Raw genomic sequence first — 27,704 nt, forward strand, 5'->3', positions numbered from 1 at the left:
ACCTCCCTACCACCCACCCCTGTCATCTCCATCCTCCCCGTCACCTCCCTACCACCCACCCCTGTCATCTCCATCCTCCCCGTCACCTCCCTACCACCCACCCCTGTCATCTCCATCCTCCCCGTCACCTCCCTACCACCCACCCCTGTCCTCTCCATCCTCCCAGTCACCTCCCTACCACCCACCCCTGTCATCTCCATCCTCCCCGTCACCTCCCTACCACCCACCCCTGTCATCTCCATCCTCTCTGTCAGCTTCCTGCACCCACCCCTGTCATCTCCATCCTCCCCATCACCTCCCTACCACCCCTGTCATCTCCATCCTCCCCGTCACCTCCCTACCACCCACCCCTGTCATCTCCATCCTCACCGTCACCTCCCTACCACCCACCCCTGTCATCTCCATCCTCCCCGTCACCTCCCTACCACCCACCCCTGTCATCTCCATCCTCCCTGTCAGCTTCCTGCACCCACCCCTGTCATCTCCATCCTCCCTGTCACCTCCCTACCACCCACCCCTGTCATCTCCATCCTCCCCGTCACCTCCCTACCACCCACCCCTGTCATCTCCATCCTCCCCGTCAGCTTCCTGCACCCACCCCTGTCATCTCCATTCTCCCTGTCACCTCCCTACCACCCACCCCTGTCATCTCCATCCTCCCCGTCACCTCCCTACCACCCACCCCTGTCATCTCCATCCTCCCCGTCATCTTCCTACCACCCACCCCTGTCATCTCCATCCTCCCTGTCACCTCCCTACCACCCACCCCTGTCATCTCCATCCTCCCCGTCACCTCCCTACCACCCACCCCTGTCATCTCCATCCTCCCTGTCAGCTTCCTGCACCCACCCCTGTCATCTCCATCCTCCCTGTCACCTCCCTACCACCCACCCCTGTCATCTCCATCCTCCCCGTCACCTCCCTACCACCCACCCCTGTCATCTCCATCCTCACCGTCACCTCCCTACCACCCACCCCTGTCATCTCCATCCTCCCTGTCAGCTTCCTGCACCCACCCCTGTCATCTCCATCCTCCCCATCACCTCCCTACCACCCCTGTCATCTCCATCCTCCCCGTCACCTCCCTACCACCCACCCCTGTCATCTCCATCCTCCCCGTCACCTCCCTACCACCCACCCCTGTCATCTCCATCCTCCCCGTCACCTCCCTACCACCCACCCCTGTCATCTCCATCCTCCCCGTCACCTCCCTACCACCCACCCCTGTCATCTCCATCCTCCCCGTCACCTCCCTACCACCCACCCCTGTCATCTCCATCCTCCCCGTCACCTCCCTACCACCCACCCCTGTCATCTCCATCCTCCCCGTCACCTCCCTACCACCCACCCCTGTCATCTCCATCCTCCCCGTCACCTCCCTACCACCCACCCCTGTCCTCTCCATCCTCCCAGTCACCTCCCTACCACCCACCCCTGTCATCTCCATCCTCCCCGTCACCTCCCTACCACCCACCCCTGTCATCTCCATCCTCTCTGTCAGCTTCCTGCACCCACCCCTGTCATCTCCATCCTCCCCATCACCTCCCTACCACCCCTGTCATCTCCATCCTCCCCGTCACCTCCCTACCACCCACCCCTGTCATCTCCATCCTCACCGTCACCTCCCTACCACCCACCCCTGTCATCTCCATCCTCCCCGTCACCTCCCTACCACCCACCCCTGTCATCTCCATCCTCCCCGTCAGCTTCCTGCACCCACCCCTGTCATCTCCATCCTCCCTGTCACCTCCCTACCACCCACCCCTGTCATCTCCATCCTCCCCGTCACCTCCCTACCACCCACCCCTGTCATCTCCATCCTCCCCGTCAGCTTCCTGCACCCACCCCTGTCATCTCCATTCTCCCTGTCACCTCCCTACCACCCACCCCTGTCATCTCCATCCTCCCCGTCACCTCCCTACCACCCACCCCTGTCATCTCCATCCTCCCCGTCATCTTCCTACCACCCACCCCTGTCATCTCCATCCTCCCCGTCATCTTCCTACCACCCACCCCTGTCATCTCCATCCTCCCTGTCACCTCCCTACCACCCACCCCTGTCATCTCCATCCTCCCCGTCATCTTCCTACCACCCACCCCTGTCATCTCCATCCTCCCCGTCATCTTCCTACCACCCACCCCTGTCATCTCCATCCTCCCTGTCATCTTCCTACCACCCACCCCTGTCATCTCCATCCTCCCTGTCATCTTCCTGCACCCACCCCTGTCATCTCCATCCTCCCCGTCATCTTCCTACCACCCACCCCTGTCATCTCCATCCTCCCTGTCATCTTCCTGCACCCACCCCTGTCATCTCCATCCTCCCTGTCAGCATCCTACCACCCACCCCTGTCATCTCCATCCTCCCCGTCATCTTCCTACCACCCACCCCTGTCATCTCCATCCTCCCCGTCATCTTCCTGCACCCACCCCTGTCATCTCCATCCTCCCTGTCACCTCCCTACCACCCACCCCTGTCATCTCCATCCTCCCTGTCAGCTTCCTGCACCCACCCCTGTCATCTCCATCCTCCCTGTCACCTCCCTACCACCCACCCCTGTCATCTCCATCCTCCCTGTCAGCTTCCTGCACCCACCCCTGTCATCTCCATCCTCCCTGTCAGCTTCCTACCACCCACCCCTGTCATTTCCATCCTCCCTGTCAGCTTCCTACCACCCACCCCTGTCATCTCCATCCTCCATGTCTTCTTCCTACCACCCACCCCTGTCATCTCCATCCTCCCTGTCAGCTTCCTACCACCCACCCATGTCATCTCCATCCTCCCTGTCAGCTTCCTACCACCCACCCCTGTCATCTCCATCCTCCCTGTCTTCTTCCTGCCACCCACCTTTGTCAGCTTCCTACCACCCACCCCTGTCATCTTCCTACCACCCCCTGTAATCTTCATACCACCCCACCCCCTTAAATTTACTGGTGCACATTACATATGATGGACGCAGGGACATTTTCTTTGGGGGGGGGGGCATGTAGCTGGTCTTGCCTAGGGCGCCAAATTGCCTAGCACCGGCCCTGCCTGCAGTGAGGGGCAAATTTCCGCCAGCCCGCTCCGCGCTGCACTGTGAGGCAAATTGACGCCAGCCAGCCCGCTCCACCTGTTCTGCCAGCACGCTCCATTCACCTGGGCGTTGCGGGCAGAACAGGAGAACAGTCAGCGACCGGGACAGTCAGCAGGTGAGCGGGCTTGCTTGCCAATCAGCAGGCGGGGGAGCAGAGAGATGACATCATCTGCATCATTGCAGTTCCGTCCCCACTGTGCGGGCAGCAGAGAGATTACATTATCTCTCTGCTGCCTGCCTTTACTCTGGGACACAGCAAGTGGCAATCCGCAATGTGTGGCAGGTGACATTGTGGCAAGTGACAATCTGCATTGTGTGGCAGGTGGCAAGTGACAATCCTCAATGTGTGACATCGTGGCAAGTAACAATCTGCAATGTGTGGCAGGTGACAACCCGCATCTGAAGGCAGGTGACGTTGGCAAGTGACACGCTCGGGGCTCCTACTGATTCTGCAATATGGTGAGTTGAACTATTTTATATAACAATGTAATAATAGAAATTATGCACTTCAAGCATTTTTATTATTATTATTTTTTTTTTACTAGTAATGGCAGTGATCTGTTTTTTTGTTTTGTTTTTTGTGAGACTGCGACATTGCGGTGGAGAGGTCAAAAACTTTTGACACATTTTTGGGACGATTCACATTTATACAGTGATCTGTGCTATTAAAATGCACTGATTAATGTGTAAATATCACTGTCAGGGAAGAGGTTAAATGTGTTCCCTGGGAGGTGTTTCTAACTGGGGGGGGGTGGGACTGACTGGAGGAGGATAGAGCCATGACAGGTCCTCCTTATACTCCTACATACATGTATAGAGCCATGACAGGTCCTCTTTAGTTATAATGATATCAAATAAAGGATGTGGGGCATTTTGGTGGGCGTGATTTTTTTTCTGGGGGGGGGGGGCCCCATACAACATTTTGCTATGGGGCCCTGTGATTTCTAGTTACGCCCCTGAATGTATGACCAGCCTTTCACATTAATTTGTCTATTATACACATCTATCTATCTATCTATCTATCTATCTATCTATCTATCTATCTATCTATCTATCTATCTATCTATCTATCTATATATCTCGTGTTTCCTGTATTTCTAGACACAGTTCTGACTCTACAGAAATATCTATAGCCTATAGCATTTACAAGGATAGAAAAGCTAACCATTCAATTAAACATCTATGTCTGTTTGTCTATCTATCTATCTATCTATCTATCTATCTATCTATCTATCGATGAATCTATCTATGTATGTCTCTATCAGAGACAGCGCATCACGAGTTGCCGAAAGAAGCCGAACGTCGGTGCGCAGGCGCCGTATAGAGCCGACTCGCTGTCCGGCTTCTTTCGGCAACTCGTGACGCGCTGTATGCGCCGGTCGGAAGCATGTCAATCAATTAACATGTAAATAGGAACGCCCAGTCCCGCAGGTTACATACCCGGAAGCCGCAGTGAAAATATAGATAAAACGGTATGTACGGCAAGGGAATAAAAAAAAAACTAATGTCTAATGTCATTATCACAACTCGGCTCAATGTAATGTTAGAATTTTTTTGGGGGGTAAATATGCCTAATTTTCAATGTTTCACAATACCCCCGTCCCTGACAACCTTCAACACTTGGCACCCATCCTCAGGGCGGATAAACACTCCACATCCTCCACAATGACAATCTGTTGGATCCAATGTATACAGTGTATTCCCGGAGAGGTCACTGCGGAGGAAAGTCTCTTTGTTCTGCCATGTGATGATATACATAGGAAGAAAAATGAATTCTTGCACCTGGAGACAATGGATTGTCTATTGCCTGCCTGGCAGGTCTTTAACGACATATCTGTGATGATTAAGAATATGGAGGATTAGGAGACCCTACTTTTATTTATAGGGATAGTGGAAGTCATTGGAAGTCTCGGGACAATGTAAAATCCATAAGGTCTCAGATATCCCCCCCAATAGAAACAAATATGGCATTTTTTTGCATAATATTCCCAAAATGTTCATCACATTTAGTCAGCAGCCCAATGATAAGTACATCAGTCAAAAAAAACAAACAAAAAAAACCCATAAAAAATGTTTATATATAAAGATCCATAGGTAGATTCAGGTACATTGGTGCAAACTTGCGGCGGCGTAGCTTAGCGTGTTTAGGCTACGCCGCCGTAAGTTTGCTAGGCAAATACATGATTCTCAATGTACTTGCCTGCTAATATACGGCGGCGTAGCCTAAAGCGGGCGGGCGTAAGGGCGCCAAATTCAAATGTGTGGAAGGGGGGCGTGTTTAATGTTAATCATGCTTGACCTTAAGTTTTTGACGCTTTCTTGTCACTGCGCATGCGCCGGGCGCCTACATTTTCCAGTGTGCATTGCAGCTAAGTACGCCGTACGGGCCTATTGATTTCGACGTGGATGTAAACGACGTAAATCGCTATTCGCGGACGACTTACGCAAACGACGTAAAAATTTCGAATCTCGCGGCGGGAACGGCGGCCATACTTTAACATTGCTATTCTACCTAATAGATGGAATAACTTTAGGCCTGATAATGCCTTACGGAAACGCCGTAAATCTACTGCGGCGGCCGGGCGTACGTTCGTGAATCGGTGTATCAACTCATTTACATATTCTGCACCGCAATGGAGGCGCCACCTAGCGGCCATCCGAAATATTGCAATCTAACATAGGACAGCGCAAGCCGTCCTGTCTTAGATATGTTTAAGCGTATCTCTGTTTGAGAATACACTTAAACATACGCCGGCATAGATTCTGAGTTAGGTCGGCGTATCTACTGATAAGCCGGCCTAACTCTTACTGAATCTACCTACCAGCCTATAAAATATGAGTAAAGTGGTCGCAAGTCAAAATGTATCAAAAGGAATAGATAACTACTGAAAACAAAAAATGTGGTTAATTTGTAACCACAGCCGACCCTCCCCCGTGAAGCACCCCCACACCCCTGAAAAAAATAATCTCCGTGTATACCCTTTGTTATGGTGTCTTCAGCCAGGTCTGATGAGATTTTAACCACTTGAAGACCAGGCTTTTTTTTGTCACTTGTTTACAATCAGCATTTTTTGCTAAAAAATTTAAATCCTCAAGCCCTATACATTTATTTATTTTTTATAGCAGAGACCCTAGGGAATAAAATGGTGATCGTTGCAATTTTTTTATGTCACACAGTATTTGCGCAGTGGTTTTTCAAATACATTTTTTTAGGAAATAATACATTTTAACCACTTCCATACCGGGCCTATTTTGGCACTTCTCTCCTACATGCAAAAATCATCATTATTTTGCTAGAAAATTACTCAGAACCCCCAAACACTATATATGTTTTTTTAGCAGACACCCTAGGGAATAAAATGGCGGTCAACTTTTTATCTCGCAGGGTATTTGCACAATAATTTATCAAACGTTTTTTTGGGGGGAAAAAAAACGGTTTCATGAATTAAAAAATTACACAAAAAAATTGGGCTAACTGTTTTGTTATGTGAAAGATGAAGTTACGCCGAGTAAATAGATACCTAACATGTCACGCTTTAAAAAAGCGCACACTCATGGAATGGCGCCAAACTTCAGTACTTTAAAATCTCCATTATTTTTTTTTACAGGTTACCAGTTTAGAGTTGCAGAGGAGGTCTAGTACTAGAATTGTTGCTGGCGCTCTAACGCACGCGGCGATACCTCACATGTGTTGTTTGAACGGCGTTTACATATGTGGGCGATACTTACGTGTGTGTTCGCTTCTGAGCGCGAGCTACTGGGGATAGGGGCGTTTAAAAAAAAATGTATTATTTTATTTTTTATTTTACTTCATTTATTTTATTTTTACACTTTTTTTAAATTTTTTTTTTTTATCACTTTTATTTCTATTACAAGGAATGTAAACATCCCTTGTAATAGGAATGGTTCGCGACAGGTCCTCTTTATGGAGAGATGTGGGGTCAGTAAGACGTCACGCCTACAGCCATGCCCCCCTACAGTAAGAATCACTCCCTTAGGGCACACTTAACCCCTTAGCGCCCCCTAGTGGCACACTTAACCCCTTCACTGCCATTGTAATTTTCACAGTAATCAGTGCATTTTTATAGTACTTTTCGCTGTGAATATTACAATGGTCCCAAAAATGTGTCAAAAGTGTCTGATGTGTCCGCCATAATGTCGCAGTCATGAAAAAAAATCGCTGGTCGCCGCCATTAGTAGTAAAAAAAAAAAAATGCCATAAAGCTATCCCCTATATTGTAAACGCTGTAACTTTTGCGCAAACCAATCAATAAACGCTTATTGCGATTTTTTTGTAGAAGAATATGTATCGGCCTAAACTGAGGAATAAAAATGTTTTTATATATTTTTTGGGGATATTTATTATAGCAAAATGTTAAAAATATTGTTTTTTTTTCAAAATTGGCGCTCTATTTTTGTTTATAGCGCAAAAAATAAAAACCGTAGAGGTGATCAAATACCACCAAAAGAAAGCTCTATTTGTGGGAAAAAAAGGACGCCAATTTTGTTTGGGAGCCACGTCGCACGACCGCGCAATTGTCAGTTAAAACAACGCAGTGCCGAATCTTAAAAACTGGCCAGGTCCTTAACCTGCATAATGGTCCGGGTCTTAAGTAGTTTAAAAAAAAAAGGTATTTTCTTTCAGCCTGGACCGGAAGTGACCATCATCCCTACATCCTGTCCTATAAAAGTGATGTGGGGTCTTCAAGGGGAACTTGAAACCTGACCAAATACAGTATGCCAACAATGGGGTAGATTCAGGTACCTGTTACGGCGGCGTATCTCCAGATATGCCGCCGTAATTTCAAATCTGCGTTGGCGTTTCGTTACGCCGATTCACAAAGGCAGTTACGCTGAAAAAAATAGGCTTCCTCCACCGACGTAACTTGATTGCGGCGGCATAGAATTGTGTGCAATATCAATTTGGCCGCTAGGGGCGCTTCCGTTGTTGTCGGCGTAGATTATGCTAATTACCTAGATACGCCGTTTCACAAACGTACGTGCGCCCGGCGGTAGCTTTTTACGCCGTTTGCGTAACTCGTTTTCGTCGTAACGTTGCTCCTGCTATTAGGAGGCGCAGCCAATGTTAAGTATGGACGTCGTTCCCGCGTCTAAATTTAAAAATTTTACGTCGTTTGCGTAACTCGTCCGTGAATCGGGCTGGACGCCATTTACGTTCACGTCGAAACCAATGACGTCCTTGCGACGTCATTTAGCGCGATGCACGTCGGGAAATTTTAGGGACGGCGCATGCGCAGTACGTTCGGCGTGGGAACGCGCCTAATTTAAATGATCCACGCCCCCTACCCGGATCATTTGAATTAGGCGGGCTTGCGCCGGGGGATTTACGCTACGCCGCCGCAACTTACGGAGCAAGTGCTTTGTGAATACAGCACTTTCTCCTGTATGTTACGGCGGTGTAGCGTAAATACGATACGCTGCGCCGCCGTTTAAATTGCGCGCCCCTACCTGAATCCACCCCAATGTTTGACTGGGTCAAAACGTGAACTGCAACCCAAACCTCTCACCCCCCTTTATATATTGGAGGTGTTTGGTATAACGTGTCAGAATTTGGAAATATTATCATCCCGTTGAGTGAATGCCAGAATTAAGTTCTATGCCCTCTGTCGCCACCCAGTCACCAAATCTAAACTTTGCTAAGCCTTACTAGAAAGGTCTGACGTGCATGGGGCCAGCTTTCCACCCCAATCATCTCCTAAAGAATACAGAAACAGAAGAATGGAACAAAATCCCACTGAGTTGGGTGACGGTATTATAGGGATTAGTGAGGAGCTGAACATACCTGGCTTCGGCTTGAGGCAGGTTCACAGGACATATAGTTCAACTAATGGCCATTTTTCAGTCTAATGCCGCCCTACACACGCGTAGTCCAAGGGAGGGGGCGAGCACGACACTCCACACCAGGGAGAAAGCCTCGCATTACTGTGTGTAGTTACAGACAGAAGAACAGGAAGTGAGGATTTTCAGAAGAAATAAGGACATTTAAAAGCAAAATGGAAGGATGAGGTAAGTGAAGGAGGACTGCACTAAGGTAAAGGAAGCTATTTAGGGAAAAAAAATTGTACCTTTACAACCCCTTTAACCACTTAACCCCCTGACCATATTGCTGGTCAAAGACCAGAGCACTTTTTGCGATTCAGCACTGCGTCATTTTAACTGACAATTGCGCGGTCGTGCGACGTGGCTCCCAAACAAAATTGGCGTCCTTTTCTTCCCACAAATAGAGCTTTGTTTTGGTGGTATTTGATCACCTCTGCGGCTTTTAGTTTTTGCGCTATAAACAAAAATAGAGCGACAATTTTGAAAAAAATGAACATTTTTTACTTTTTGCTATAATAAATATCCCCCAAAAAATATATCAAAACATTTTTTTTCCCTCAGTTTAGGCCGATACGTATTTTTCTACATATTTTTGGTAAAAAAAATTGCAATAAACGTTTATCGGTTGGTTTGCGCGAAATTTATAGCGTTTACAAAATAGGGGATAGTTTTATTGCATTTTTATAAAAAAAAAATGTTTTACTACTAATGGCGGCGATCAGCGATTTTTTTTCATGACTGCGACATTATGGCGGACACTTCGGACAATTTTGACACATTTTTGGGACCATTGTCATTTTCACAGCAAAAAATACATTTAAATTGCATTGTTTATTGTGAAAATAACAGTTGCAGTTTGGGAGTTAACCACAGGGGGCGCTGAAGGGGTTATGTATGACCTCATCTGTGTTTCTAACTGTAGGGGGTGTGGCTGTAGGTGTGACATCATCGATTGTGTTTCCCTATAAAAAGGAACACACGATCGATGACAGCGCCACAGTGGAAGGCAAATAACTTGTCTTGCCTTGGGTGCCGACAACCTACGCTACAGAAATAATTTTACTGTTAGGGGTCCCCACAACTTGGAAAATTTTATCAAGGGGTCACGGCACTAGAAAGGTTGAGAACCACTGTGATAGGGGCTGGTGGAAGGAACCACAGCATGCAAAATGGAAACAAGACATCCGACACTCCAGGAAGTGATGGATGCTAAATACTCTTTAGCAAGCAGTGGCGGCTGGTGCTCAAAATTTTTGGGGGGGCGCAAACGAAAAATAAAAAAAATGCAGCCTCACTGTGCCCATCAATTGTCAACACTGTGCGATGACATCAAACGCAGCCACTGTGCCTTGCCATCAAACGCAGCCACTGTGCCATGCCATCAAACGCAGTCACTGTGCCATGCCATCAAACGCAGCCACTGTGCCATCAATTCGCACCACTGTGCCATGCCATCAAACGCAGCCACTGTGCCATGCCATCAAACGCAGCCACTGTGCCATCAATTCGCACCACTGTGCCATGCCATCAAACACAGCCACTGTGCCAAGCCATCAAACGCAGCCACTGTGCCATCAATTGTCACCACTGTGCCATGCCATCAAACGCAGCCACTGTGCCATCAATTCGCACCACTGTGCCATGCCATCAAACACAGCCACTGTGCCATGCCATCAAACGCAGCCACTGTGCCATCAATTGTCACCACTGTGACATGCCATTAAATGCAGTCACTGTGCCATGCCATCAAACGCAGCCACTATGCCATCAATTCGCACCACTGTGCCATGCCATCAAACGCAGCCACTGTGCCATGCCATCAAACGCAGCCACTGTGCCATCAATTCGCACCACTGTGCCATGTCATCAAACGCAGCCACTGTGCCATCAATTGTCACCACTGTGCCATGCCATCAAACACAGCCACTGTGCCATCAATTGTCACCACTGTGCTATGCCATCAAACACAGCCACTGTGTCATCAATTGTCGCCACTGTGCCAATTGTCACCACTGTGCCCTTTAATTGTCGCCACTGTGCCCATTGATGTCACTGTGCCCTTTAATTGTCCCCACTGTGCCAAATTGTCGCCACTGTGCTCATTCATGCCGATGTGCCAATTGTCGCCACTGTGCCCATTGTCACCACTGTGCCCATTGATGTCACTGTGCCCTTCGTCGCCGCTGTGCCCTGTAAAATTCCCCTCCCCCCCCCGCCCGTCACTTACCTTTACTGGAGTCAGCCATCCACGTCCCTCTATGTCTTCTCCCGCCCTCGATGACACTTCAGCCAATTAGTTTACCGATAGCCAGAACCGGTGAACCTGATTGGCTGAGACGCCTGTCAGTCTTATCCAAGGAACGCACCCCCCGTACGTTCCCTGGATAAGCTTCCGGTTGCTGAGAACTGTACTCGGAAAGCCTATCAGAGCCGCTGACTCTGATAGGCACTTCCGCACAGCCAACCAGCTGCCGTTATTCAGGTGTCCGGCGCTCTAGGTCCGGCCATCTGAATAGACCAGCGGCAGCGGCGACAATAACATAGATTCATGCAATGCAATAAATCTATGTTATTAGTCAGTGGCGGTGCGGAGCCAGAGGGGGCGGCGCTCCAGCGCCCTCTATGGACGAACCGCCACTGTTAGCAAACTTTAGGGCCAGATTCTCAGAAGAGTTACGACGGTGTATCTCAGGAAACACCGTCATATCTCTGTTTTTGGCCCCGGGTATCTATGCGTCTGATTCCTAGAATCATTTTCGCATAGATACGGCGTAAATCCGACAGGTGTAAGTCACTTACACCGTCGGATCTTAGATGTAATTCGACGCGGGCCGCTAGGTGGCGTTTACGTTCAGTTCTCATTTGACTATGCAAATGAGCCTGATACGCCGATTCCCGAACAAATTTGCGCCGCTTCGTCGTCTACGTCGTTTCCGTAAGCGTAAGGTTACCCCTGCTATATGAGGGGTAACCTTACGCCAGTCCGCCATATGCCATGTTAAGTATGGCGTCGGGTCAGCGTAGTTTTTTTCTGTCGGTTACGTCGTTTTACTAACTAGTTCGCGAATACGACTTTACGTCAGTGACGTTCACGTCGGCGTCATTGACGTTTTCCGTCGTGAGCTGGAGCATGCGCACTGGGCTATTTGTCTGCCCGGCGCATGCGCAGTTCGATCGGCACGGGGGCGAGCTTAATTTGAATACAAGCCGCCCCCTTTGAATTACGCGGGGATACGCCGGGCCTTTTACACTAGTAAAGTGCTTGAGGAATACGGCACTTGCTCCAGTAAGTTGCGGCGGCGTAGTGTACAAAGCTTACACTACGCCGCTGCCGATTCTATGAGAATCTGACCCTATGTTATTAGTCAATGGCGGTGTGGAGCCAGAGGGGGCGGCGCTCCAGCGCCCTCTATGGACGAACCGCCACTGTTTTTTAGGAGGGCCAATATTGGTAATGAGTGAGCGCGGGCAGCGGCAGTGGCACTGTACAAACTGTGTGCCGACCAGCTGCCGAGTGCGCCTCTGCTGTCCCGGTCACGAACACAGCTGTGCTGTCCGTCCTCCCCAGTTTGCTCTTCCGGCCGGGTTAACACAAGCGGCCACACTGACAGGGGAAGAAAACAGCTGTGGGCTGTGTAGTGAGAGCCGACTCGTCCTGCTTCTCCCTCTGTCAGGAGCTGCAGGATCGGAGTGGCTGACGCTGACCTGTGACAGGGAGTGAGGCAGAGCGGTCGTCTGTGCTTCCCCCGTCCCGTCACCCCCCCTCAGACTTCTATAGCACAGCACAGAGTGAAGTGTTCTGGCTGTATGCTACAGATCTGAGAGCGCGCCGCACACACATTCCAGAAAGGTGCAGGCAGTGTCACGGTGAAGATGAGAAGGAGGGGGAGGAATTTGTGAAAAGTGGTGAGAACTCTTTAAAGGGAGGATTACAATGGTGGCTGTGGACGGACATTGGGGGGTGGGGTTGGATACAGAGGTGGCTATGGAAGGGGGGTATACAGAGGTGGCTATGGAAGGGGGGTATACAGAGGTGGCTATGGAAGGGGGCTATACAGAGGTGGCTATGGAAGGGGGCTATACAGAGGTTGCTATGGAAGGGGGGTATACAGAGGTTGCTGTGGAAGGGGGGGTATACAGAGGTTGCTATGGAGGAGCGGTATACAGAGGTTGCTATGGAGGAGCGGTATACAGAGGTTGCTGTGGAAGGGGGGTATACAGAGGTTGCTATGGAGGAGCGGTATACAGAGGTTGCTGTGGAAGGGGGGTATACAGAGGTTGCTATGGAGGAGCGGTATACAGAGGTTGCTATGGAGGAGCGGTATACAGAGGTTGCTGTGGAAGGGGGGGTATACAGAGGTTGCTATGGAGGAGCGGTATACAGAGGTTGCTGTGGAAGGGGGGGTATACAAAGGTTGCTATGGAGGAGCGGTATACAGAGGTTGCTGTGGAAGGGGGGGTATACAAAGGTTGCTATGGAGGAGCGGTATACAGAGGTTGCTGTGGAAGGGGGGGTATACAGAGGTTGCTATGGAGGAGCGGTATACAGAGGTTGCTGTGGAAGGGGGGGTATACAAAGGTTGCTATGGAGGAGCGGTATACAGAGGTTGCTGTGGACAGGGGGGGATACAGAGGTGGCCGTGGACAGGAGGGGGGATACAGAGGTGGCCGTGGACATGGGGTTCAGAGGTGGACGTGGACAGGGGGGGATACAGAGGTGGCAGTGGACGGGAGGTTCAGAGGTGGACGTGGACAGGGGGGATACAGAGGTGGCCGTGGACATGGGGTTCAGAGGTGGACGTGGACAGGGGGGGATACAGAGGTGGCAGTGGACGGGAGGTACAGAGGTGGGCATGGACAGGGGGGATACAGAGGTGGACGTGGACATGGGGTACAGAGGTGGACGTGGACATGGGGTACAAAGGTGGACGTGGACATGGGGTACAGAGGTGGCAGTGGACGGGGGGTACAGACGTGGACATGGGGTACAGAGGTGGACGTGGACATGGGGTACAGAGGTGGCAGTGGACGGGGGGTAGAGAGGTGGACATGGACAGGGGGTTACACAGTGTGTGTAAATTTTTTGGGATGTTGGGGTGAAGAGCAATATTGCATGGGGGCCCCAGGAAAATGGTTGCCCAGGGTCCAAACAATATTAAAGACAGCCCTGGGCGGGTTGTTAGCAGGCATAAGAGTATCATTATCCTATGCCGGGCATCACTAAATGGAAATTCTGTGTGGGGGATATGTAAAGGGGCAATACTGTGTGTGTGGAGGGGTCATGTAAAGGGCGAAATACTGTGTGTGGGATGATAATTTAATTTGTATTGTTTTAAGTATATTCTTGTTCTGAAACGACGTTGATTCTTTCTTAAAAACGGGGGGGGGGGGGGGGGGCGCAGTTTGCCATCTTCGCCCTGGGCACCAAATGGCCTTGTCCCAGCACTGTGTCTATGACACACAGAAGTGTACTTGTCTGGCGGCCGCTTGTGTGTCCGAACTGCGCCCCCCCTCCTGTGCAAAATGGTAGCGCCCTGGGCACTCGCCCCTCCCGCCCCTGCCTTGTACCGGCCCTGTGAGTGAGTGTTCATTCTTTTCTTTGCTGGTAAGCCTTTTTATTAAGTTTAAAAAAATTGTTAGCGTCACTTTGAGAGAGGAATTTTCCAGCGGACTCCAATTCTTTTATATATATATATATATTTTTTTTAATGGTCGGGGTCAAATTTTAGTTTGCATTCACAATCTTCTCTCTCCTCCACTTAATGCCATTTTTTTTTTATTAAGTAGGCTGATTGCATCCAAGAAACTCTATTAAATCCTCCCTCTTTTGGTTCTCCGGCGTGCTCTTCGTCGCTCGCGCCTCACCCGCTGAGTTCAGTCGCTCTGTTCTGTGATCATAAAGAAGTGACCTGTCAGTAAAGTACCCGGCAACAGCGGCACATTCTGCAGCTCCATTCAAAGCCGGCGTATTCACTGTCAGCCTTGTGCGTATGACAAAAGATGAAAAACTCTGCGGGGCGCAGTGTGGAGTACACGCCGTACAATAGCGGGGTGACGAGTATGCGTTCGTCCCCCCGCTGACTGCAACACTGCTGGCCTGCGGAGCGCAATCCAAAATATTGCAGGGGGCAGGAGAAGGGGAACGTGTACGCCGCAAAACTCACATCAACCCCATTGACAGGATCCACACTGGGGCAGATGTAGTACAGGTCATCTTTGACTATTCTGGAGTAGAGTGCCTTGAAAAAGTATTCATACCCCTTGAAATTTTCTACATTTTCTCATGTTACAACCAAAAACGTAAATACATTTTATTGGGATTTTATATGATCGACCAACACAAAGTGGCTCATAATTGTGACGTGGAAGGAAAATGATAAATGGTTTTCAACATTTTTTACAAATAAATATGTGAAAAGTGTGGGGGGGGGGGGGGACATTTGTATGGCGCCCCCCGGAGTCAATACTTTGTAGAACCGCCTTTCTCTGCAATTACAGCTGCAAGTCTTTTTGGGGGTGGCTCTACCAGCTTTGCACATCTAGAGAGGAACATTTCTGCCCATTCTTCTTTGTAAAATATCTCAAGCTCTGCCAGATTGGATGGAGAGCGTCTGTGAACAGAAATTTTCAAGTCTTGCCACAGATTCTCAATGTGATTTAGGTCTGGGCTGTGACTGGGCCATTCTAACACATGAATAGGCTTTGATCTAAACCATTCCATTGTAGCTCTGGCTGTGGCCCGGATTCAGATAGGAGTTACGACAGCGTATCTCCGGATACGCCGTCGTAACTCTGAGTGTGCGGCGTCGTATCTATGCGCCTGATTCGTAGAATCAGTTACGCATAGATTTCCCTAAGATCCGACCAGCGTAAGTCTCTTACACCGTTGTATCTTAGGCTGCATATTTACGCTGGCCGGTAGGTGGCGCTTCCGTAGATTTATGCGAGGAATATGCAAATTAGGTAGATACGCCGATTCAGAAACGTACGTCCGCCTGGCGCATTTTTTTTACGTCGTATACATTAGGCTTTTTCCGGCTTAAAGTTACCCCTGCTATATGAGGCGTATCCTATGTTAAGTATGGACGTCGGGTCAGCGTCAAATTTTTCGTCGATTATGTAGTTTGCGTATAGGGCTGGGCATAATTTACCTTCATGTCGAAAGCATTGGATTTTTGCGGGTTAATTTGGAGCATGCGCACTGGGATACGTTCACGGACGGCGCATGCGCCGTTAGCCAAAAACGTAATTTACGTGGGGTCAGCCTTCATTACCATACAACACGCCCACTGCATGGAGAATTTGAATTCCGCGGGCTTACACCGGACCACATACGCTACGCCGCCTTAACTTAGGGCGCAAGTTCTTTCTGAATACGGAACTTGCGCCCTAAGTTACGGCGGCGTAGCGTATGTGGTCCGGTGTAAGCCAGCGGAATTCAAATTCTCCATGCAGTGGGCGTGTTGTATGGTAATGAAGGCTGACCCCACGTAAATTACGTTTTTGGCTAACGGCGCATTCGCCGTCCGTGTACATATCCCAGTGCGCATGCTCTAGTATCTGAGATACGTTACGCCCGCCGATAGATACACAATTGTATCTGAATCCGGGCCTGTGTGTTTAGGGTCGTTGTCCTGCTGGAAAGTGAACCTCCCCCCAGTCTCAAGTCTTTTACAGACCCCAACAGGTTTTCTTCTAAAGGCCCATACACACGGTCGGACTTTCGGCCAACAAACTTCAAAATCAACAAGTTTTCAAATTTGTTCGATCGTGTGTACACTCCATCAGACCAACTTTTTCAGGTTTCATCGGACAAAAAGTTTGATACAGACAAACTTTTCGACAACAAAATACTTTTGTACAAAGTGCAAATACGCATGCTCAGAACCAATGTTAAAATCAACCAACAATAGCAGAAGTTAGCCAAAGGGTGGCAGTAAAGAGCAGAAAAGAGCAGAAAAACCACGTGATGTTGGGAAAGTTTTAAAAAAGTTTGCAGAAAAGTCAGAGCGTGTGTATGCTATGGGTGTGACCGGACAACTCACTTCGCACAAAAATCCAAGGGAAAGTTTGTCAGATGTCCGACCGTGTGTACGAGGCTTAAGATTGCCCTGTATTTGGCTCCATCCATCTTCCCATCAACTCTGACCAGCTTCCCTGTCCCTGCTGAAGAAAATCATGGTGTGTTCAGGGAAGGGGCCATCCTCAAACTGTCCTGAGGCGATAGAACACCTTTGGGATAAATGAGAGCGCAGAATGCGAGCCAGGCCTTCTTGTCCACATCCTGACCTCGCTAATGCTCTTCTGGAAGAACGGTCAAACATTCCCATAGACACACTCCTAAACCTTGTGGACGGCCTTCCCAGAAGACTTGAAGCTGTTATAGTGGCAAAGGGCGGGGCCAACTCAATATTGAACCCTACGGACTAAGACTGGGATGCCTTTAAGTTCATGTGTGTAAAGGCAGGCGTCCCAATACTTTTGGCAATATAGTATATATAGAGTAACCCTTTGCAAAATGAATATAGTGGCTTGTCCACTGCCTCCTACCCAAGCCAAGCTCCTTACTAACATCCTTCAAGGAAAAAAATGACTTGGATTTTCCAGGAATATGGGGGGAAGCCAAAGGTGCCTTATTACTGATATCACTCTTCCCAGAAGAGGTGGATCTGTTATACTGTAGCTGCAAAGGGTGGGCCAACTCAATATTGAACCTTATAAAAAGTTCACATACGTGTAAAGGCAGGCGTCCCAATACTTTTGACAATATAGTGTATGTTCTCTTATGCCACGTACACACGATCGGATTATCCGTCGGAAAAACCTTGGATGTTTTTTTCGACAGAATTCCGCTCCAGCTTGGCTTGCATACACACGGTCAAGAACGCAGTGACGTACAACACTACGACGAGAGAAAAAAGTTCAATGCTTCCGCGCATGCGTCTAATTGTTTCCGAGCATGCGTCAAAAAATGTTGCCACATTTTCCGCACTAAAAGAATGCATGTTAAAGCGGAGGTCCGCCCTGAAAAAAAAAATGCATAAAAAGGTTCCAAAAAAATGTAAAAAAAAATTAACATTCTTTTTTTTTTTATACCAGAAATGGCTGTTGCTAGGCAGATCGTCCTAATCTGCCGCTTCCTATTCCGTGGTAGTCTTCAGTCTCCTCAGTTTCCGCGGACATGTTCGGTCATCTGTACGGCCGACCGGACCGGATTCCCGGCCTAGCGGACAGGTTTCCAGCGGACAAATGTTTCTTAGCATGCTAAGAAACATGTCCGCTGGAACCATGTCCGTCGGACATGTCCGATGGTTAGTACAACTCACCGGACATGTCCGCTCTGCCGAAAGCCCTCGCATGCGTCAAAGTGATTCGACGCATGCTTGGAAGCATTGACCTTCCAGGGTCGCGCACGTCGCCGCGTCATCGTCGCGGCCACGTCGCGACCACGTCACCGCGTTCGCTGTCCGCGGGGATTTTGGTCTGATGGTGTGTACACAAATCAGACCAAAATCCGGCAGCGGACATGTCCGATGAAAACGGTCCGGCGGACCGTTTTCATCGGACAGTCCGACCGTGTGTACAAGGCCTAGGTGTGAAAGGGCTCTTAATTTTTTTTACAGCTGGGCCTCCGCTTTAATGCACAAGTGCGTTTTGCTTGCGTGTTTTAGCGCATTTCAACCGTCTGAACGGGCCTGTACAGCGAAGCTTTGTCGGGAGCGGCGGATAATAAACGGAAGAGTTAAACGCTGCATTTTCCTTTCAAAACAATCACGCCGGGTGATGCCGCCATTGGTTTTCTGCCATAATTTATGCCGCAATTACACTGAGCTGTAAGAGCCGCAATGCCATCAATACACCAACCTTTATCTGAGGAAAGTCAATAGCACACCACTGAAGGAAAAACAACGTGTTTCTCCCGCCGCACAAAGGACAGAAAAGGGAATCACGGGCAGATGTAGCATGGTGCAGCTCATAAAAACGAAGCGGAGATTGGGACATAAAAGACGGCTCCCCGCGCTCCCTCCAGACACAATAATAAGCAGAGACTGAGTGCGGAAACAATAACCCGAAAAAAGCACAAATACTCCACCAAACCCTACACTCCGAAAAAGGGCGAGATAATTATTGTGTGTATTGCAGAGACTGGGATTTAACCATTTATCCACTTTTTAAATTTTTTTGCACACATGTTAAAGAGGAGTTCCACCCAAATTTGGAACTTCCTCTTAACCCACTCCTCTCCCCCTTACATGCCACATTTGGCATGTAATTTTTTTTGGGGGGGGAGTGGGGGCTTCAGGAAGAGTGGGACTTCCTGTCCCACTTCCTCCTTCCTGTAGGCGACTAAGCTTAATCGCCTACAGGAAGGGGCTGCTGTAGGCGATCGCCTAGGACACGTCACAGGTCCTAGGCGATCTCCTGGCCAATTACACGGCGCGGCGCCGGGCCGCGCCGCTCGCGCATGCGCAGTGTAATTGGCCAGGAGATCGCCTAGGACCTGTGACGTGTCCTAGGCGATCGCCTACAGCAGCCGAAAGCTGTCACGGCCGGGTGCCCACACTGAAGATGAAGACGCCGGCCGGGGAGGGGGGGAGAGGAGCGGAGCCCCGGCCGGCGCGTCGCTGGAGCGCTGGAGCAGGTAAGTGCCTGTTTATTAAAAGCCAGCAGCTACACTTTTTGTTGCTGCTGACTTTTAATAAACATAAAAATGGCTGGAACTCCCCTTTAAAATCTCCATGTTTTGGTAGAATTAACTTAAACCCGCCCCCGAAACAATTATATACAATATCTCACAAAAGTAAGTACACCCCTCACATATATGTGTGGCCTCACACACTTGTGTTTGAGCGTTAGGGCAGGGGTGTATTTAGGTTTTGTGCTGCCCTAGGCCTGGTGAAACTCATGCACCCCTACTTTATATATGACGCACCCCTTCCTTTTTAAGACTCGTCCTGTCATTTTCATGGGATGAGGATAGAGGGACAGGGTGGGATGAGGACAGGGGGGGGGGTGAGAACAGGGTGGGATGAGCACAGGGGGACAGGGTGGCATGAGCACAGGGTGGCATGAGCACAGGGGGACAGGGTGGCAGGGGGACAGGGTGGCATGAGCACAGGGGGACAGGGTGGCATGAGCACAGGGGGACATGAGGACAGGGTGACATGAGCACAGGGTGGCATGAGCACAGGGGGACAGGGTGGCAGGGTGGCATGAGCACAGGGGGACAGGGTGGCATGAGCACAGGGGGACAGGGTGGCATGAGCACAGGGTGGCATGAGCACAGGGTGGCAGGGGGACAGGGTGGCATGAGCACAGGGGGACAGGGTGGCATGAGCACAGGGGGACATGGTGGCATGAGCACAGGGGGACAGGGTGAGATGAGCACAGGGTGGGATGAGCACAGGGGGACAGGATGGGATGAGCACAGGGGGACAGGATGGGATGAGCACAGGGGGACAGGGTGGGATGAGCACAGGGGGACAGGGTGGGATGAGGACAGGGGGGGGTGAGAACAGGGTGGGATGAGCACAGGGGGACAGGGTGGCATGAGCACAGGGTGGCATGAGCACAGGGGGACAGGGTGGCAGGGGGACAGGGTGGCATGAGCACAGGGGGACAGGGTGGCATGAGCACAGGGGGACATGAGCACGGGGGGACAGGGTGACATGAGCACAGGGTGGCATGAGCACAGGGGGACAGGGTGGCAGGGTGGCATGAGCACAGGGGGACAGGGTGGCATGAGCACAGGGGGACAGGGTGGCATGAGCACAGGGTGGCATGAGCACAGGGTGGCAGGGGGACAGGGTGGCATGAGCACAGGGGGACAGGGTGGCATGAGCACAGGGGGACATGGTGGCATGAGCACAGGGGGACAGGGTGAGATGAGCACAGGGTGGGATGAGCACAGGGGGACAGGATGGGATGAGCACAGGGGGACAGGATGGGATGAGCACAGGGGGACAGGGTGGGATGAGCACAGGGGGACAGGGTGGGATGAGGACAGGGGGGGGGTGAGAACAGGGTGGGATGAGCACAGGGGGACAGGGTGGCATGAGCACAGGGTGGCATGAGCACAGGGGGACAGGGTGGCAGGGGGACAGGGTGGCATGAGCACAGGGGGACAGGGTGGCATGAGCACAGGGGGACATGAGCACAGGGGGACAGGGTGACATGAGCACAGGGTGGCATGAGCACAGGGGGACAGGGTGGCAGGGTGGCATGAGCACAGGGGGACAGGGTGGCATGAGCACAGGGGGACAGGGTGGCATGAGCACAGGGTGGCATGAGCACAGGGTGGCAGGGGGACAGGGTGGCATGAGCACAGGGGGACAGGGTGGCATGAGCACAGGGGGACATGGTGGCATGAGCACAGGGGGACAGGGTGAGATGAGCACAGGGTGGGATGAGCACAGGGGGACAGGATGGGATGAGCACAGGGGGACAGGATGGGATGAGCACAGGGGGACAGGGTGGGATGAGCACAGGGGGACAGGGTGGGATGAGCACAGGGTGGGATGAGCACAGGGGGACAGAGCATCTTTTAATTTGGGGGGAGAGGATGGTATGGGGATATGTGCTGGGGAGTGATTTGAGAGGGAAGATTATATGTGCTAGTGGGGGGACCAAAATCAGATGTTATAAAAAATTAAAAAAACACAGCGCTAGCCTTAAAGTTTACTCACCCAAAAGTGACATTTTTGTGAATATTTTCTTCTATCTTTTCATGTCACAACACTGAAGAAATGACACTTTGTATCTACAATGTTGTGTAGTGAGTGTACAGCTTGTATAACAGTGTAAATTTGCTGTCCCCTCAAAATAACTCAACACGCAGCCATTAATGTCTAAACCGCTGGCAACAAAAGTGAGTACACCCCTAAGTCAAAATGTCCAAATTGGGCCCAAAGTGTCAATATTTTGTGTGGCCACCATTATTTTCCAGCACTGCCTTAACCCTCTTGGGCATGGAGGTCACCAGAGCTTCACAGGTTGTCACTGGAGTCTCTTCCCCTCCCCCATGATGACATCACAGAGCTGGTGGATGTTGGAGACCTTGCACTCCTCCACCTTTCATATAAGGATGTCCCACAGATGATCAATAGGGTTTAGGTCTGGAGACATGCTTGGCCAGTCCATCACCTTTACCCTCAGCTTCTTTAGCAAGGCAGTGGTGGTATTGGAGGTGTGTTTGGGGTCATTATGTTGGAATACTGCCCTGTGGCCCAGTCTCTGAAGGGAGGGGGATCATGCTCTGCTTCAGTATGTCACAGTACATGTTGACATTCATGGTTCCCTCAATGATCTGTAGCTCCCCAGTGCCGGTGTATTGTCACAGTTTGCTGCCTATCCTAGAATGCTCCGGTAGTCACGTGGCGGTCAACTGCGCATGCGCGATGCGTTCCAAACGCAAATGCGATGCGTTCCAATGGATTCACGACAGTGCACACCAGTGAAACCTCGGTCGGCATCCAGGCTCTTTCCTTAACATCCCCGTGGATTAGAGGATGTTAAAAAAAGAGCCAGGAGGCTGAGCGAGCGGAGCGAGCCGTCCGAGCGAAGCGAGGACGTGAGGCTGACTGGCCACTTTCCTCTAAATCCACGTCGCCCTGAATGCAGGGTTCGCTGGTGTGTACTGTCGAAAATCCTTTGGAACGCATCGCACTTGCGTTTGGAACGCATCGCGCATGCGCAGTTGGCCGCCACGTGACTTCCGCAGCATTCTAGGATAGGCAGCAAACTGTGACACTACACCGGCAGCACCACCATGCTTCACTGTAGACAAGACACCCTTGTCTTTGTCCTCCTCACCTGGTTGCCGCCACACACGCCTGACACCATCTGACACCAAATACGTTTATCTTGGTCTCATCAGACCACAGGACGTGGTTCCAGTAATCCTGCTTATCTTCAGAAAACTGTTTGGGGGCTTTCTTGCGCATCATCTTTTCTCCTCCTGACAGGACCGGGAGCTCCTGGTTCTCGCTCTGTAATGAGCGATCTCGGGTGCCCGGCGGTGATCGCGCCTGCTGGGCATGCGCGTCGGCACCGGGGGCGCGCGGGGGGTGCGCATGCTGAAATGCGAGATGACGTATAGCTATGTGATCTCGCGCAGCCGAGCCGACCTGCCGCCGTATAACTGCCGCGGCTGGTCGGCTAGTGGTTAATACATGGATAGACCAAGTCGCCACGTGGGCGAGTGACTAGGCCCATGTGCGTGGGTCCCACTACCAGTTTCCCTGACATAAATAATAAAAAAATAAAAAAAGACGTTGAGAAAAGCTGGTCTGCAAGGTGGTGTTATGATACTATTTTTAAACACAAAAATTGCTTAGTGGAATTCTTTAATTCCTTGTGTATGAAAACCTTGTAGGTAAAAGCAGACAGGATCTCGACTCCGCTCAGTTATTGTACTTGGAAAGCCAATTAGTGGCATCCGAAGAGCGCTAATCAGCGGCTTCTAAGAAAACGGTAAATGATGAGCAGGCTGGAAGGAACCCCCGAGCTGGAGGGATCGTTTTTTTTTTTTCTTTGAAATCTTTTCAAAGCAGGTGTCTCTGGGTAAAAACACAGACTGACATGTTTTTTCTTTGTCTCTCACATGTTTTTTTTTTATTATTTTAATCATTGTTTCATTGTTGTTTTTAGACAATAAAGAAAAATAAAAGAAGAACTGAATAACAAGAGTCCTGAAAGCAGCAAAGTTTCATTGGGTTCACCCCGGCACAATTAAAGGGTTTGTAAAGGATTTTTTTATTTTTTATCTTAATAGCTTCCTTTACCTTAATGCTGCCTTAATTTACCTAGTTGCTGTAATTCTTCTCTGATCTCCACACTTCCTGGTTGTCTGTTTCCTGATAACCACAGTACTGGGATCTTTCTCTCTGTGGTCACTAATCAAGGAGGTGTGATTACTGTGTGTCTAAAACCCCTCAGCACCAATCAGTTTCGTTTTCCAAACCATCACTGCCCTGTATTGGCTCTGTGGCTCTGTACAGCAGAGAGGCAGGAAACAACATGCAAAAATGAAACTAGAAACTACAGGTACATTATATGATTGTTTCTTATCTATTTTTAATCGTTTTTAAAAGGAATCAGTTAACTATTATGGGCTGGATTCACGTAGATCCGCGCATTTTTACTGCGGTGTAGCGTATCATATTTACGCTACGCCGCCGTAAGTCAGAGAGGCAAGTGCTGTATTCACAAAGCACTTGCCTCCTAAGTTACGGCGGCGTAGCGTAAATGGGGCCGGCGTAAGCGCGCCTAATTCAAATGAGGATGGGGGGGCGTGTTTTATGTAAATTATTGGTGACCCGACGTGATTGACGTTTTTTATGAACGGCGCATGCGCCGTCCGTGTACATATCCCAGTGTCCATTGCTCCAAAGTAAGCCGCAAGGACGTATTGGTTTCGACGTGAACGTAAATTATGCCCATCTCCATTCACGGACGACTTACGCAAACGACGTAAAATTTTTAAATTTCGACGCGGGAACGACGGCCATACTTAACATTGGCTACGTCACCTAGGGGGCAGCTTTATCTTTACGCGGCGTATCTCTTACGGAAACGGCGTATCTTTACTGCGACGGGCAAGCGTACGTTCGTGAATCGGCGTATCTAGTCATTTACATATTCTACGCCAAAATTAACGGAAGCGTCACCTAGCGGCCAGCGGGAAAACTGCACCCTAAGATACGACGGCGCTGGCCGTCGTATCTTAGCTAGGTTTAAGTGTATCTCAGTTTGAGAATACACTTAAACTTACGACGGGCTTAGATTCCGAGTTACGTCGGCGTATCTGCTGATACGCCAGCGTAACTCTTTGTGAATCCGGCCCTACAGTATGTCTCTATACCCTGTAAAAAGTCATTTCAGCCAAAAAATATTTTTTTATTTACAACTCCTTTAAGAAAATGGCACCCCATATTTTGGTATCATCCCCTGTGAGTGCCAACAACTGTAAATGTGTGTATATTTCTGCAGGTATGACATCATAAATATGTCACCGGCTCACAAGCAAAGGGAAAAAATGAGACATTCCATAAGAAATTATTTAATAAATGTTAATGTAGAATTATTCAAGGAAGTTACATGGAGGAAAGGGAAGGAAAGGGAATTAATTAGGAGAGTAAGGGAGGAAGGAGAACAGAGAAAGGAATAAAGAGAGAACGGAAGGAGGGAAAGAAGATATGCTCATGCTAACACCATTCACTCCCTCAGAAAAAATACACACAGAATGGAAGAGGGAAGAAAGGAAAAAAGGAAGGAAAAACTGAAAGGAGGAAAAAGAGAAGGAAGTAATTAGAAGGAAAAAGGGGGGGGGGAGAGAAGGAAAGAGAATAAGAGAGAAGGGAGGGAGGAAGGAAGGAAGGAAGGGAAGTAGGAAGGAAGGAAGGGTGGGAGGAATGGAGGGCGTGAAATATGGAAGGTAACAAATAAGGAAGACAACAAGGAAGAAGGAATTAGAAGGGGGAGAAGAGAAGGAGAACAGAGAGAAAGAAAAGAGAGGGTGGAAGGAAGGAAGGAAGGAAGGAAGGAAGGAAGGAAGGAAGGAAGGTAGGGTGTGAAATATGGAAGGTAACACATAAGGAAGACAAGGAGGAAGGAATTAGAAGGGGGAGGAGAGAAGGAGAACAGAGAGAAAGAAAAGAGAGGGTGGAAGGAAGGAAGGAAGGAAGGAAGGAAGGTAGGGTGTGAAATATGGAAGGTAACACATAAGGAAGACAAGGAGGAAGGAATTAGAAGGGGGAGGAGAGAAGGAGAACAGAGAGAAAGAAAAGAGAGGGTGGAAGGAAGGAAGGAAGGAAGGAAGGAAGGTAGGGTGTGAAATATGGAAGGTAACACATAAGGAAGACAAGGAGGAAGGAATTAGAAGGGGGAGGAGAGAAGGAGAACAGAGAGAAAGAAAAGAGAGGGTGGAAGGACGGAAAGAAAATATGCTTACTACCTCACCTACATCACACAGAAATGAAGAAAGAGGGAAGGAAAGAAAGAATCAAGGAAAGAAAGAAGGAAGGAGGGAAGAAAGGACAGGAAGAAAGTTGGAAGTAGGGGAGGGAAAAGAAAGGAAGGAATTAGGATGGGAGGAAGGAAGGAAAGAAAGAGCATGGAAAGGAGGAAGGAAGAAAGGAAATAAGGAAGAAAAAAAAAGGAGGCAGGAATTAAGGAATGGGAGAAAGGAAGGAATGAGAACAGATGAAGGAATAAAGACAGGATGGAAGGATGGAAAGACAAATATGCTTATGCTACCACCGATCACTACCTCACCTACCTCACACAGAAATGAATGGGGAAGGAAGGAAAGAAAGAATCAAGAAAATAAAGAAGGAAGCAAGAAAGGGAGGAAGAAAGAAAGAAAAGTAAGAAAGATAGGAGGAGGGGAGGGATAGGAGAGAAGGAAGAAATTAGGAGGGGAGTAAGGAAGGAAGGGAGGAAGGAAAGGAAGGGAGGGAGGAAAGAAATAAGGAAGGGAGGGAGGAAAACAAAGAGGAAGGAATTAAGGAATGGGAGAAAGGAATAAAAGAGAACAGAGGAAGGACAGAATAAGAGAGAAGGAAGGAAGGAAGGGAGGGATGGAGGGAGGAATGGAGGGCATGAAATATGAAAGGTAGCAAGCAGGGAATACAAGGAAGAAGGAATTAGAAGGGGGAGAAGAGAACAGAGAGAAAAAAAAGAGAGGGTGGAAGGACGGAAAGAAAATATTCTTATGCTAACACCAATCACTACCTCACCTACCTCATACAGAATACACACAGAAATGAAGAAAAAAGAAAGGAAAGGAAGAATCAACGAAAGAAAGAAGGAATGGAAGGAAGGAGGGAAGAAAGGACAGAAGGAAAGAGGGAAAGGAATAAGAGAGAAAGAAGGAATTAGGAGGGGAGAAAGGAAAGAAAGAGAAAGGAAGGAAGTGAAATAAGGAAGATAGCAAGGAAGGAAGACAAAGAGGAAGGAATTAAGGAAGTGGAAAATTAAAGGAAAGAGAACAGAGGAAGGAATAAAGACAGGATGAAAGGATGATAAGACAAATATGCTTATGCTAACCCGATCACAAGCTCAGAAAAATACACACAGAAGGAAAGGGGGAAGGAAGGAAGGAAGGGGAGGGAATACGAGAGAATAAAGGAAGAAGGGGAGGAAATAAGAGAGAAGAAAGGAAGGAATGGAGGGAGGAATGAAAGGCGTGAAATATGGAAGGCAGCAAGCAAGGAAGACAAGGAGTAAGGAGCTATAAGCTGCAGAAGAGGGGAACAGAGAAGAAAAAGAAAGAGAGGATGGAAGGAAAGAAAATATGCTTAGGACTACCTCACCTACTACACACAGAAATAAAGAAAGAGGGAGGAGGGAAGACAAGAAAGAAAGAAAGATGGAAGGGGGGGATAAGAGAGAAGGAAAGCATTAGGAAGGAAGGAAGGAAGGAAGGATGGGATTAGCGAATGGGAGAAAGGAATTCAGGAATTCAGAAAACAGAGGAAGGAAAAAAAGACAGGATGGAAGGATGGAAAGACAAATATGCTAACACCAATCACTACCTACCTCAGAAAAATACACACAGATGGAAGGAAGGAAGGAAGGAAGGAAGGAAGGAAGGAAGGAAGGAAGGAAGGAAGGAAGGAAGGGAGGGAGGAGAGACAGAAGGCTACATAAAAGGAAGAGGGAGAAGAAGGAAGGCATTTGGAAGGAATGAACACAGACAGAAAGGAATAAAGAGAGGATGGGAGGAAGGAAGGAAGGAAGGAAGGAAGGAAGGAAGGAAGGAAGGAAGGAAGGAAGGAAGGAAGG

At 49.2% G+C, this 27,704-nt stretch overlaps 1 protein-coding gene across 4 annotated transcripts in view; it reads right to left on the reverse strand.

Annotated features, from left to right (window-relative positions):
- Positions 1-27,704, reverse strand: part of ADCYAP1R1 (ADCYAP receptor type I) — a 282,065-nt gene that overhangs the window by 215,440 nt on the left and 38,921 nt on the right. The gene's annotated exons all lie outside the window — the stretch shown is intronic.

This window comes from Rana temporaria, chromosome 5, assembly GCF_905171775.1.
Source record: "Rana temporaria chromosome 5, aRanTem1.1, whole genome shotgun sequence".
Taxonomy (NCBI): domain Eukaryota; kingdom Metazoa; phylum Chordata; class Amphibia; order Anura; family Ranidae; genus Rana; species Rana temporaria.